The sequence below is a fragment of the Bombus pyrosoma genome, linkage group LG12, assembly GCF_014825855.1.
Source record: "Bombus pyrosoma isolate SC7728 linkage group LG12, ASM1482585v1, whole genome shotgun sequence".
NCBI classification, from domain to species: domain Eukaryota; kingdom Metazoa; phylum Arthropoda; class Insecta; order Hymenoptera; family Apidae; genus Bombus; species Bombus pyrosoma.
Genome location: NC_057781.1, coordinates 8279163 through 8293294, shown reverse-complemented (window position 1 = coordinate 8293294; position 14132 = coordinate 8279163). Strand labels below are relative to the sequence as shown.

Sequence of the window (14132 nt, the reverse complement as noted above, 5' to 3'; positions counted from 1 at the left end):
GTACATACTCGTGCATTTACTGCCCTACTTGCTGTATCGCAACTACCAACTACACGCGTGTATCTTGCGGAGATATACATACGCTGTTCGTGTAGAAATATACATACGTGTACACAGGATGAGTGGAAATTCGGGACAGGATTTGAAGCCCAGTGCGAGCGTGATCAAAATTTCGAGTTCTCGGTCTATTCAAAATTAAGGAATTTTCAGCGAAGCGATGTTATCGTAGATTTTCAATTTGCGATATTTTTACGCGTACAACAACTTTCCACCGATTGTCCGAATTGGCCGATTTCGTGTACGCGTGAATTTCTAAAATTTCATTTTCTCCGAAACGAAGTCTCTCCCCTTCCTCTTGCTCTTAGCCGTGCAATCTGCTCGACCGCGAGTTCGCAACACATCCTGTACATATTCGGCTGATCTTCAAATCCAATTTCGTATGTGAAGCGAAGTACTCGACGTACAATTTCCTCGTTGCTTTTTTGTTTAGTGCCACGTAGCTGGAATTCTACGACGAATTACCATCCTTTTCTTTACCATCGATTTGCTGGAAAACGAAACCTTCGACTTACTCTTCTTCTTACTCTTGCTCCTCGTTTGCCTCTTATTGGATTTATTAAGCAATTAAGTGATTGCGGATTTTGTCAATACCACCTATCGATTATAGTTGCCAACCCAATACTTTCAGTCGCACCGATCATCTCGTACCACGAATTCATACATTAGGTCGTCCCAAAAGTTTCTCTCGCTTTTAACCCATTTGCATCCAAGCGCGGATTATTACGCGATTATTACCCACGACCAACCGCACGCGGTGATAGTCGAACGCCGCTGATGCCTTCAAATGTCCCCTTAAGTAGGGCCATGATGCACATGGGTTAAAGGAAATAATGGATCCATTTTGTTCTATGAAACTGAAGATCGCAAAGTTCGACAAATTAGGTTTCATATTCGTACAAAGATTTGTTGTTGTGAAAGACGTGTCTGTAAAAGAATGGCACTTTCCGGACAACCTAATATATACTGTAACGTTTGACCGGGTTTCGAGTTCGATCTACTCGAAAAACAAAGCTGCCAATTTACTCCTCTTATTCCTGATTTGCCACTTATTTTCAACCGTACGATTCGCCGCTTGTACAACGAATTTCAATCCGACCCGTGTATACGATACGACGTGTACAGTCCTTCGCATATATCCGCTACAACTCTCGTATCCGTGTATGTGGTGCGCTCGCGTGTAACTTGGAGGGTGTACGGCGCGTATAATGTAGCCTCCGAACAATGCGAGGAACTAGCGGCCCATTATAACCGGAGGGTATTGTACCGGATGTCTCGAGCCGTGCACGATGTCCCCGACGAAAGCGGCCTGCGGAGCACGCCGCGTTTCGCACCCACGCACACGCAGCCACCGGCGTTGATACGCGAGTGCGTGCGTGCGTGCGTGCGTCATTACGGTTCCCCGATATGCCGGTTCTGCTGTCTGTACGTGCAACGCCGGCCTTAGCAGCGCCATGTGCTCGCAACATGCTCCGTCAGCGACCATCTCCCGTTGACGCGCTTCTCGAAATCCCATCGTCTTCCAACAGATCGTAGTTTCCGTCGTTGCCCCGTGGATCAACGCACAGAATGAAAGATTCGGAATATGATGAAAGTTTCTCGCGATCTTGCCTCTCGATGGATCGCGAACTCGCCGAGCTCGAACGCTCTGGAGCTCTTTGCTACGAATTTACTAAATTACATTCGCGTTTTCTGATTATTCTATTTTGTTATTTACATTTTATGGCCGCGTAATGTGTCAAAGTATCGCCCGAACGTGTGCGCTCGAAGGAAGGTCATCCTCTGAATGGTACAGTGTTATCGTAAGATGTGGCAGCCGTTTCAGCAGTGGACACGAGGTACAAGAGCAGCGAGAAAAGTCGGTGCGAAACGTGTTCTATCTGACCTCGTTTCAAAGTTATAGCCATTTTTGTGTTTCAATAAGCCGCGACTGCTTGGCTTCGTAGAAGGTGGTCGAGATGGCTGTCCCTGGATCTGTATGCAAGCTTGCAGTCGTCGTGTCAAAGAATTCCGCGATCTTTCAAAAATCCCACGTGTATATAATAATACTGACCGTGGGTAGCCGTTTCGAGAACCTTCTATTAAGGTAAAAGCGGTTGCGGATTATTGAAGCAGAAAAATGGCCATAACTTTGAGAGAAGGTCGGATAGAACACGTGTTCGTATGAACTTTTTTCATTGTTTTTATGCCTGCTGTCCGCTCCTGAAGTGGGTCGCACATGTTACGATACATCCTATGTTCCAAGTTTCAGGAATTTTTTCCGCAAAGAAAATCGACAGACCCTCTGATTCGTCCGAGCCCTTTCTCACATCTTCGTAGCCGATGTCCTGTGCAATTGAAAATAGCGAGGCTTTGACGAGAATGACAGGGAATACGTAAAATCCTCGATAAGATCATCTCAAGCTTCCCATAATAAGACGTTCACTTTGATCCCCGTTCTTCCATCACCACCACCTTTCTCTCTCTTTCTCTTCCATTAATCCATTAAGGACATTATGCACATTAACGATAAGTAGAACTGGTAAGATGAAAAGAACAAACAGAATTACGAAAAATCTACAAAGCTGCGCAAGCGTGTCGCGATAAAACATTCCACTTTTATCCGTCGGTTCTTCTACCGCTCCGTCTCTCCATTACTTCATTAACGAGAAATAAACACAGTGCTTGCACAGTGGTAGCTGGACCAGTGTGTATTCCGGTAATTTTAGGATTCCATTACGCGGATAACGAGTTTTGAAAATCGATCGGCCAGGCAAGCCGGAAGGCCACGGGAGCAATTGCTTATTCAATAGCTGCTCGTTGCGCGGCCATTCAAACCAATCCCTCGAGTAATTCGCGTTCTCGTAATTCAGACGTGTACACAGTGTACGAGAGTTGGAGACAGAGAGCAGAAACAGAGAGAGAGACAGAGAGAGCAGAGACAAAGAGGCGCGAGAAACTCGTTAAAGTTGGAAAAATAAAAGCACCGCACAGACGACACCATAGCTTCCCTCTTTTCCTATAACACCCCGTCTGGTGACGTTGTTTGCTCTGTTCGTTCTCGTTTCTCGCGGCAAGTAGCAATCGGGGTCGAACCGTTTTCCAGACACGGAGAAATCGGTGGCCGTTTGTCCCTACCAACGAAACAGATGTTGCTGCCAGTGATTTTTCTCTCGCGCTCTAATCGTACCAGCGTTTAATTTCGCCGGATGTGTTTGTGGGACGTCGCTGCGTCTTCTCCTTGAGAAATCACGTCGGTTCTGAGTCGTCGTGGCGGTAGAAAGTTTGAAAAATACGCGGCACAGTGAGAAATGGTCATTTCAGGAAACAGAATTATGCGCCTTGGTTTTCAACTGTCGCCGTAACTATTAGCAGCTATTCGTGGCTTTCTTTTTCCTTTTTTAGTTTTGATCGTATTTTTAAAATAGGACGGTGCGCTTCGTTTCGACGTCTCGTAGATCGACTCTCGAACGAACGTTCGTCGATGTAGAATTACGTTTAGTCGATAAGAGCAACGTGAAACGTCCGCGGATACGTCCGTTCTCTAATTTTATAAAATTAAACCTCTCTTCTGTCAGGTTTCCATATTTCGTTTTCACAGTCGCGTTGCCGCCTTGTGGAAACTCGTGAGCGTGGACAAGCGACGAAACCGCGAATCGTAACCCTACATTTTGTACGTTTTACGATTATTATAACGACGATGTCGTTGTTATCGCGTACGTGTAGGAAGAATTACTGTCTGCGTATCCACCGAAATTAACTTCGTCGCTTCAAATTATTCATAAAGCAGCAGGAAAATATAAAATGTACATATTATAGCAGGAATAATTTGTGTTTCGAAGTTATTCAAGTTTGGCTACTCTTCCTACGTGAAATATAGTTGTAATTCTGAAGAAGGATAGATGCGATTTAATTTATTCTTTGCCCGCTGAATTTTATTTCTCTCGTTTCTCGTATAATAAACTGTTTCTGGAAATTGTAACTTCGTGCATACATTCCACGAGTTACATCCAATTACGGTTACTGTAATTTGTTGCTCTCCCTCTCTCTCTCTCTCTCTCTCTCTCTCTCTCTCTCTCTCTCTCTCTCTCTCTCTCTGCATTTCCTTTCATTTACCGTGTGCAGACCTAACAGAAAATTCGAATTTATCATCGAGTTCCTAAAAATTTGGAATCCAAATGCCACTAAAGTTTCACAAAGTCGTTCGACTCGTTTCTTCCACAGCAAATATTCCCCGTCACGCTGCGATTCGAATACACCGTAATAAGATTCGTAATAAGATTCGAGGATTTATCTCGCAAAATCAATTCTTTGTACACGCTAACGTTACGACGTAACGCCAACGAAAGCAAGTACATAGTTGCGCGATTAGTAAGATGTAATTTTAATCCCAACTACGGTTTTGAGCTGGCGAGGCTGAGAATCGTTGTACACGCTAACGGTATTACAGCAACGAAGATTTAACGTTAACACATGTAACCGAGCGAAAAGTCGCAAGACGCGAGGCAACGTGTAAACTCGCGACACCGTGTCACGATACCGCGTTACACGAAGATTCAGCGATGGGCTAAAGTACGTCGCAAGTACGGTGAATCGCGAACGTATTGGAAGAGTTTCGCTACGATCAAAATATTCCAACAAGCAGAATTTTCCTTCTTTTTCATGTATATCGTCCGTATTGTACGAAAGTTGTTGATATTTCGTTAAACGTTGTAATTGGACGCGGTTCGACAGCAGCTCGCAAAGGTCGAATATTTGGCGCGTACAACGAACGAATCGCTGTATCCCGTTGCCAATGTTTACGCGTTTATTGAAAATTTGATAGCGCGAAATCGCACAGAATGCACGCAATATGAAATGATTTATAAAATATCCAAAGTCCAGCGTTTTTTATAATTCTTAATAGTTGAAACAATCGTCTACCGAGTCTGACAACATTTTTAAATAATATCCTCGAAAATACGAATTTACGTAAAAATTGAAAGTCCATTTGCGAGTATCCAAGTCCTACGAGTTAAAAGTCGAGTATCAGGTTTGACTCGAGCCGAATTTACATCGCTCCAGCTCGAAATGAATTTGTAGTCGAATTTCCAGCGTGTAAATTCGACTACAGATTCGTAAATACGTAAGCGAACTTGGTGCCATCGCTACCAAGATTGTAATACAACTTGCCAACATCGCGCGACAACGCGCTCAGACGGCGAAAGTGGCTGGAACTTTGGTTCTCGCGGTGAGAACGTTCCGTTCACACCGACCTTGATTAATGATCCCTCGCGAGCGGATAACCGATTTTAGAGAAGGCTCCACTTGACCGGATCCTCACCGACTCGATTAATCACCACCGACTGTCGGAGATTGCGCCGACTAGTTCTTCCCATCCGATTCCAGCAGTTTCTTCGTTTTCAATTTTCGACAAGTTCAGCGTTAGAACGTATCCATGGTATGCTGGATTAGGAAAAACCAGAGAATCGTCGGATTGATGTACTTTCGTCTGGAGATAGCGACAGAATCCGGTCGAGCTTGACAATACGAAAGTTTGAAGGTTCCAGAGTTTGAAAACTCGAATTTGGAAGTTAAAAACGTGAAAATTTGAAAGTTTGGGCGTTTGGAAGTTTGGAAACTATAGACAGTCTGAAAGTTTGAGCGTCCGGAACTGGAAAGTCTGAAAGTTTGAGCGCTCGGAATCTTCGGAACTGGGAAGTCTGAAAGTTTGAGCGCTCGGAGATTTCGCAACTGGAAAAATCTGTAAGTTTGAGCACTCGGAAGCTTCGGAACTGGAAAGTCTGAAATTTTGAGCGCTCGGAATCTTCGGAACTGGAAAGTCTGAAAGTTTGAGCGCTCGGAAGCTTCGGAACTGGAAAGTCTGAAAGTTTGAGCACTCGGAAGCTTCGGAACTGGAAAGTCTGAAATTTTGAGCGCTCGGAATCTTCGGAACTGGAAAGTCTGAAAGTTTGAGCGCTCGGAATCTTCGGAACTGGAAAGTCTGAAAGTTTGAGCGCTCGGAATCTTCGGAACTGGGAAGTCTGAAAGTTTGAGCGCTCGGAAGCTTCGGGGCTGGAAAGTCTGAAAGTTTGAGCGCTCAGAAGCTTCGGAACTGAAAGGTCTGAAAGTTTGAGCGTTCGGAAATTTTGGAACTATAGAAAATCTGAAAGTTTGAGCGTTCGAATGTTTTGGAACTACAGAAAGTGTGGAAGATTGAGCGCACGAATGTTTCGAAGCTGGAAAAGTCTGGAAGTTGAGAAGTACCATAATTCTATTAAAGTTTAAAGTACTTTTGTATTTGTTAAGGTTGTACACTGGAAGCTTACCCCTTAGTCAATCCCGCATTGATCCTAAAATCCTCTAAATTAACGCGCTACATTTGCAAATTTACCAAATCAAAATTCGATTTCAACATATTTTCGATCCACGACTCGCGATATACGTAACTCGATCACTCTGCCTGCCACTTAATTCGATTGTTAAACTAAACGCAATTAATTAAAATCGTGGCAATAAAGCACAACAAAATCGCGGAATTGAATGTCGAAATGTAGAGAATTCGCGTTTAACATTGCTGTACCTGCAAGGGACAATGGGTTCGTTTGCGCCACTTGAAATATTATTTTACTCGATCCCCTTTCGTGTTTGTTTGTTGGCGGTCAGGACTATATATCCGTATATATTCTGTACAGTGTAAATTTGATTATTTATCATCGCATACCGTCCCGTAGTAAAGTTCATTAAACATTGACACTGGTGGAACACGCTCTTTCGGCATTTCTCGTTTGACGAAATTCAGAATTACCATTTCCTATTTTTAAACTGTCAATTTGATTTATCGATCGTTTCACTGTGAATATTCATATCGTATAGAAAATACTGGGCGACGTATTTTTCATCCTTTTCATTTATCCATAGCGTGCTATCACTTTTATGATCGAATAAGGGCGAACGAAAGCTTTTAATATCTTCAAAAATACAGTTTAATACAAACAGCAACGAGAAAATACTAAGAAATATTTTCATCCTCGTGTTCGTCCAACTCTTGTATTTTCTTTAAAACACGAGCAATACGTCAGTCAGTGCGTCGATAGAATACCATCGATTAATACGTCAATTGAAAACCCAGTATCAGAGAATTTCACAGCGAAAATACAAATGGTCCGATCTTAGAAGTTTACGTAGCTCTCTAAATCCAGTACACGACCCCGAATCTCAGTCGATACATTGATACCATCGATCGATACTTTTGTTCAGAAGCAGACTTTTCCAGATCAAATTTCCACAGCGAAGAACCCGAGTGATCTGTAGCGGCACTCGACATCAGTCTATAACCAGACGACAACAGAGCAGTGATTAGCGTCGTTGGTTACGAACGTGCAGGACCCAGGTTCAAATCCCGGCACTCGTAGTCCGATTTTTTTCGAATCCTAATTGAGAAGAAGGCAACCCGGATGAAGACAAAAATCCTAAATAATCCCAGCAGCAATACCTCACAGAGAGACCACCTACATACGCCAGCAGTAGTAGCACTATCACCACGACCGGATATACCGCACCTCAGATCTAATCTCGCGAGTCTGTGTGTGGTCCTTAGACCTACGTACATATACGCGATCGTCGTTCTCGATCGAAATATCAAGACGACTCTAAATCGACCCGATTTAATTTAGAAGCAACCGTCACGAAGCAGAATTTCCACGGCAGAGCGCGCAAGCTCGGACATAAACCGCGAAAAGTCTGCTTAGGTCTCTAGACGTTCGTTAATGGTGTTTCGCACTGCATGAGCCGTCGTACCGCGTAACACGAGAATTCCCCGAGGTGCAATGCGAAGTTTCGTTGGGCAAAATGGCCCGCAAGACCGCGACTTAATTCGCCGCCGGTGCTTATCGGCTTCCGGTGCATCGCCAAGTTTCGAAATGGTTTTTAGCAGGTCAAGACGGATCTCCCTCGGCGGACGCATTATCCGTTGCGTTTCGCTCGCGTGTTCGGGGTCTAATTGCACCGCGTTTTCGCGAAACAGGTCCCGTTTCCGTGGACGCAGCGGGAATACGTTCGTTATTATTGTTTCGTCCCCGATGGAAATGCGCGATTTTACGATCAATTTCCGGAGACCGGCACGCGATCCCATTGTGAAAAAGGGATTCAGGATGGCAGTGGCGTGGTTCGCGTAATTTTCAATGGCGTGGAATTCGAATTATTAATGGCGAATGTCTGGCAAAAAGAGGAATTTACCGTTTCGAGAGAATCGTTTTGACATTGCACATCAGCTACGAAAAGTATCGACGCGCTGTGTTCGACTTACTAGAGAGAGCATTTTCCTGCCGATTCATCGGGTCGAAGCATATTGGCTTGCTTAGAATTTCACGCTACTTTCGCGCGATTACGATACTTTCATACTTTGAAAACGTGTATATTCTGATGATAAAGAAAGATGCTTCGTTGGGAATCTTGTAATTTCTATGTATAATTTTCATATTCTTTCCTTTTTTCAAATTTCCTTCAAACTTTAGCAACGTGATCACGATTGTCGCATCTCATCACGATGTCAGTTGATGAAAGTTTAAGCGAGTAATAGATGAAAGTCTAAGACGCTCGTGTTCGCGAAAGATGTCGGCGATTGTTCGAACGCTTCCTCGATCTCGTGGCTGACAGTGTTTAACACTCGGTTCCAACGCGAAATGCGTATGTTATACTTGAATAGATATCAGCAGAATTTGATTCTACCATTCTATTACTTTTCACGAGCAAATACTGTGAAAAGAGGAAGATACTACCCAAAGAGGTGCGAGGAGAAGGAGAAGCGAGGAGGACAGCAGATTTAAATAAAAAAACGGACAAACGCTGACAGAGGAGGAAAAAAATTTCCCTCTTCGACGCGTATCCGTCGTTCCAGCTCGAATGGTTCGTTTAATTAGCGGCTACGTGGTCGTCAGCGTGGACCACGACCTGAAATGGCAATATTTTCAGCCGAGACTCGAGACCGTAATTGCTATTAATTCCATTCATCGTTCCAACTGGTATTAATTTCACCGCGAATAGATCCATCGTGAAAATTATTCGGCTTCGTCGGTCGGACAGGAAACGCCGTTTATTTTATGCATCGCCTTCGGCCCTTCTGTTGGAACCTGTCAGTTGTCTTCTGGTTGCACGTGTCGCTAATTTCGTTCGCCACTGATGTTCCACGTATGATCTTTCATGTTTCATGTTCCCTTTAGGTCTGGAAATAAACGTTGCACGAAATATGGCTAATTTCGTTTCCCTTTACGATCGGTTTGCCTGATCGATAGGTTGGTAGACCTGCCGGAGGGTTGTCCGACTGTACTGGGTGGACAATACACAGCTGACTGATTCTCATTGTCGGTAGCGTTTAAACGAAGCAAAGGACGACTGTCTTCTCGGTGCGGGTCGTTCGTTAATATCAGGAAATTGCGTACGGAGTAACAACATCGAAAAGATGTTTGCATTTTTCGTTACGAAGCGAGCAGAACTCTCGTGAAAAGAAGGCTAAAGAGAAAACACTCCATTGATCTCGCTAAAGAAATAAAATAGACAAACTCGAAGATGGTATTCCGCTGAGGGTAGCCACCCACGTGTTAATTAGCAATAATTAATTAGAGAAAATTTACCGAATGTCCAGCTGGATAAATTGTAAAGTAGAAATTAAATAATTAGAAAAGGAATTTTTCGTTACGTTTTCACGCGTTTCGCAAGACAGGATCGTGTACAAGAAGAAATCCGGTGCAGGTAAATCTACGTGGCCAGACGATACCACCAACGTAACTCGCGTTAGATCGTCGTCAGTGACGAATTAACCAACCGTGCAACGCTCCATGATTATTTTCACGTTGGTCCATTAAACAGTCGCTGAACGTTACGGAATGGCGAGACTTTGAAATCAGTCAGTTACGTATTGTCCACCCTGTACGCGTAGAAAGTGATGTATCGCGTAGGAGCTGGCAGTTTCTTTGATGGGTTATAAATAACGCCGATTTCTACTTTAGACGAAAGTACCTTTGGTTCGTAAGAGTAGAAAGGGAAGATACAGTTGCCAGTTTCTTTGATGAATATCTGGCTGGGGAATTTTGTGCACGAAAATTCTAGCGACTTCGTGAAACACGAAGGTGGAAAAAGACACTCGCGCTAGCGGAAACTTTCGTGGGTCGACCATGGATATTGTGCTGAATTTTAACCATACTTAATAATATTTTAACGTCGATCTAGAGATCACGAAGTTTATAACAAAGAGATTTAGATAATTCGTTAGTGAATTTTCTACCAGTCGCGGGGAGACGCGATCGCGAGGAAGCGCGTCAACGGGAGTCGTAAATTCCCGTTACGATTATAAAAATCGACGCCACGAACAGGTCGATCTCCTTATTTCTTTTGGGATAATAGGGATGTGGTATAACACTGCGATTAACAGAATGTAAATTATATATTTCCAACAACTTGGTACAAGAAAGAGTTACGTCGTTTCGTAAGATGTAAGTATCGTAGACGAATGTTTGACGGATGAAGACCCGATAGAGGGACACTGACCGTTCTGTCGTAGTATAACAAGTCCCTTGCAGTTGAATGTAGCAATGTAGTAGAAGCAGTCCGAGATGTTGACCGATCCGTAGGTGACTTGGCAGTTTTCGACTTGGTGCCGGAGTATTGACTGAACTAATGTCGTAGAAGCAGCGAAGAAGCAGTGTCGTAGAAGAAGTCCGTTCTCGTGTTATTACGGAGGAAAGCTCGGCGTGGGTGTGCCTTTTGAACTAAGAACGCGGATTCGTTGTTCACACCTTTCGTTAGGAAAGTGAAGCTAACGATCCGCGATGCCCATTGCTTATAGCCAACGTTAATAGGGGGAGGAAGTCTCCTGCCAACGTGGCTCGTGGGTGTCGTTGTTTATGGGAAAAACCTGCTTTTCCGTTAGACAGTCAATAAGTTGTAGGATAGTCGCTGATGCTGTTATAGGAATCAGTAAAAATGACTTGGATAATTCGATAATTCTTAGTTACGAGACCTCTGCTTCCTAATATCGTCGATTCGTTAGTTCCGTTTACTTCATGGAAGCGACCTAATTTCCTCCTCGTCTTAAATCGCTAAATTAGTCGACACAGTTCCGAGAGTCCCTTCTGAGAAGCGACCTGGGGATCTCGGAACCTGGCTTCCGCGAACAGGGGATTAAGACGTCCAGGTCAGACCCCAGGCAAATACGTATAATGCACAGACGTCCAACGAAGCGGTCCCTCGGCATACCAATCTCCACACGAACGACTCTTATTAAAACGTATTTTGTCTCGCGTCTAATGTCTCTCTGGTTTCGGTGAAATTTATCTCGAGTCTAGTTGCTCGAAATTTGAACGATTTAAAGAATTAAATGTTATAAAACGAACGAGTATCAAGTACATCGCTGTGCATGTCGAAGTTGCACATACCTGTACGTATGTTTGTTTCTCCATGCATACGTTGTGCTTTTGGGTGCAATAAAATTGTCTGAAACAAAAGTTAGTCTTGAGCCATAAACGCGAAACCTGCAGCCTGCGATATCGAAATTACGTATAATCGGATTCCAGTGGCACAACCAGTTCCATTCGCGAATTGTCACGAGTCGTGTGAATTTTGACGGAAAGTTTCACGAAATTTCGAAATTTCGCAAGCACCTTTTACAAACTGTAAACTAGCCTGCTCGATACGAAATAGCAAAATTATAAAATTATAAAATACGCGCAGCGTACAATTTCTCCTCGCTCGTTAGTTAATCGTAAGTATTGAGATACGTGTAATTTTGTGTGCTAGACTAGATTGATCGCGTAGTAGTGACGTGAATACGAGTTCGTGAATACGAAAAACAGATGAATGTAACTGTTCCGTTGGCAGTGTGGTATGGAAGATGGCGAGACAAAGAAAGTGCCGAGACACGGGCAAATGCATATCGACGAAGATCCTGGAAATCGTTTATTAAATAAATTTAAAACTATTTTAATATGAATTCTAAGTGTAGCCTCAGTGTTCCTTTATTTCTATTTCGGCGATTAAGATGCACGATTCTCAACGGCAAGTACAACGAATTGCCGTAGGATCTCGTAGCAAAATTGAACTACGCCATCCGCCTTTCGTAACTCCGATTTCGTAATCTATTATTCGATACTTAATTATATAGTACGATAATGCTAAACGCGAAACATTTGCTATCGCAGAATCAATTGCAAGATCGGTTACGGAAGCAGAATAGAATATATCGGAAGGTTCTGTGCTAAATGTCGGAATTATCACGAAGTCCGTAACTAAGTTGCGTTTTAATGCGGCGAATAATAGTCGTCCATGAAGGTAGGTACGTGCAGGTAAAGGAGCTTCGCACAGTGGTCTGGCTTCTATCTACGTAGTAACTCTAAGAGATAGAAATGAACAGATTCTCACGGGAGAGCAATCATAGCTGCTAATACCTATTTCTCACGGATGACACCGAGTTTGCGTTATCTGGCCGATGTTCGTATAGCGTAGCAACTCGAAGAGAATGGGGGAAAGGTCCCTAAGCTCCGGGGCTTAACTCGGACCAGCAGCACTGCCATAAAGTCTCTCTTGTGTCGCTCTCTTGACCCCGAACGACGCCAATCCTCCCCTTGACGAATTCAGAAACGCGGCCACCCTCTGCTTACACGTGTTTCCCTCTTCAGAAGAAAGAAATCGTCTTAAAAAGAGGGAAAGATTTGTGCGGAAAAACTTGTACGTGTTGCAAGTTCTTAGGTGGTATTTTTCGTTTTCATGCAAATTCCTATTTGTCCAATAATTAATTAATGGAATCCGAGTAGAGATTTATTTCGTCCGCTGAATATTTCTTTTGCAATCTTAAAGTTTCTATGGAAATCTCGTGGTCTAAATGCGATAGATTTAACTCGATAATTCCAGCTTTTCGAGATTTCGTATCTTCCGGTTTGATCGGAATTCGATCTAATTTCTCAAATTCCTATTTCTGCTTACTTTGGATACAGAACTTATACACGGTGATACGTTAAAATCTCTTCGTGTTAACGAACGAATACCTTCGACTGAAACATTTTATATATCTTTCCGTACGACGTAGATTCTACACATTTTTCACGTTTAAACTTCCTAACCATAAATATAATCGCATAAAAATCCACGGTCCATTAATCTTCGATTTCAATGGCTGTTGAAAAAAGAGATTTCCTGGACCGGACCCGTTCCTATCGATGGATTAGCATAGTCGTCTTCGTGATAAATGGTAGCCTCTGTTCACGACGAAACCGAAAGCCGACGCTAATTACGTACTACGTTTCATGCTACTCCGATTTTATTCTCGTTTCGTCTGATTCTCCGTCTGCTCGAAACTCCCACGTCCAAACGATAAGATGTCCTCGACCAACGAAAGTCCAACTTGGAAGATTCCTCTTGGCCACCGATTTCGTCTAACAGTATCCAACTAACTGGATAATTATTTCCACTTGTCTCTACTCTAAGTAAGAGGATTCGATCGTGCATGGGGGAAATTGGTCTGCCGGAAAAGCGGACGAGATCAAATTTTCCTGACGATTTGTCTAAGCTACGATAGAACGGGGGAGATCGGTTTCACGAATCAAACTGCGTTCGGTTGGATTAGACGGTTTGCGATCTTGTAACTTTCAATTTCGAACTTTATATGGACATTTGTCGAACTCTGAGATCTCGTCTATAGTTCATTTTACACGCTATATTTTTATTTAACAGAGAGTTATTTCGTTCAACGAGCGCTTGATCTCGACGTAGAATGAAAAATACTCGATGTAAGTTATCGTCCAGACAAACGCAACCAGGTAGCGTGAACGATCTGCCGTTTGAAATCGCGCTTTTCAAGCTCGTTTTAGATCAAATTTTCTCTTACTAACATAGAAACAAAGTTTCGTCAGTTACGCGGTAATTTTACAAAATCGTGGAATTGCATTTTTGATAAGACCGATAGACAAACATATAATACAAATATAGCGGGAAAAAATATTTAACATAAAAGTTATTAACGCACACGGTGTGACAACTTGAAACTACTTTCTATGCTGTCGCTATGCTATGTACGTCTTGTTCGATCCAATTTAATTCTACCTGATCTAACGAGAAGAATCGATTAG

The 14132-nt window shown here is 43.1% G+C and overlaps 1 protein-coding gene across 1 annotated transcript in view; it reads left to right on the top strand.

Annotated features, from left to right (window-relative positions):
- Nucleotides 1-14132, top strand: part of LOC122573726 — a 179497-nt gene that overhangs the window by 36731 nt on the left and 128634 nt on the right. The gene's annotated exons all lie outside the window — the stretch shown is intronic.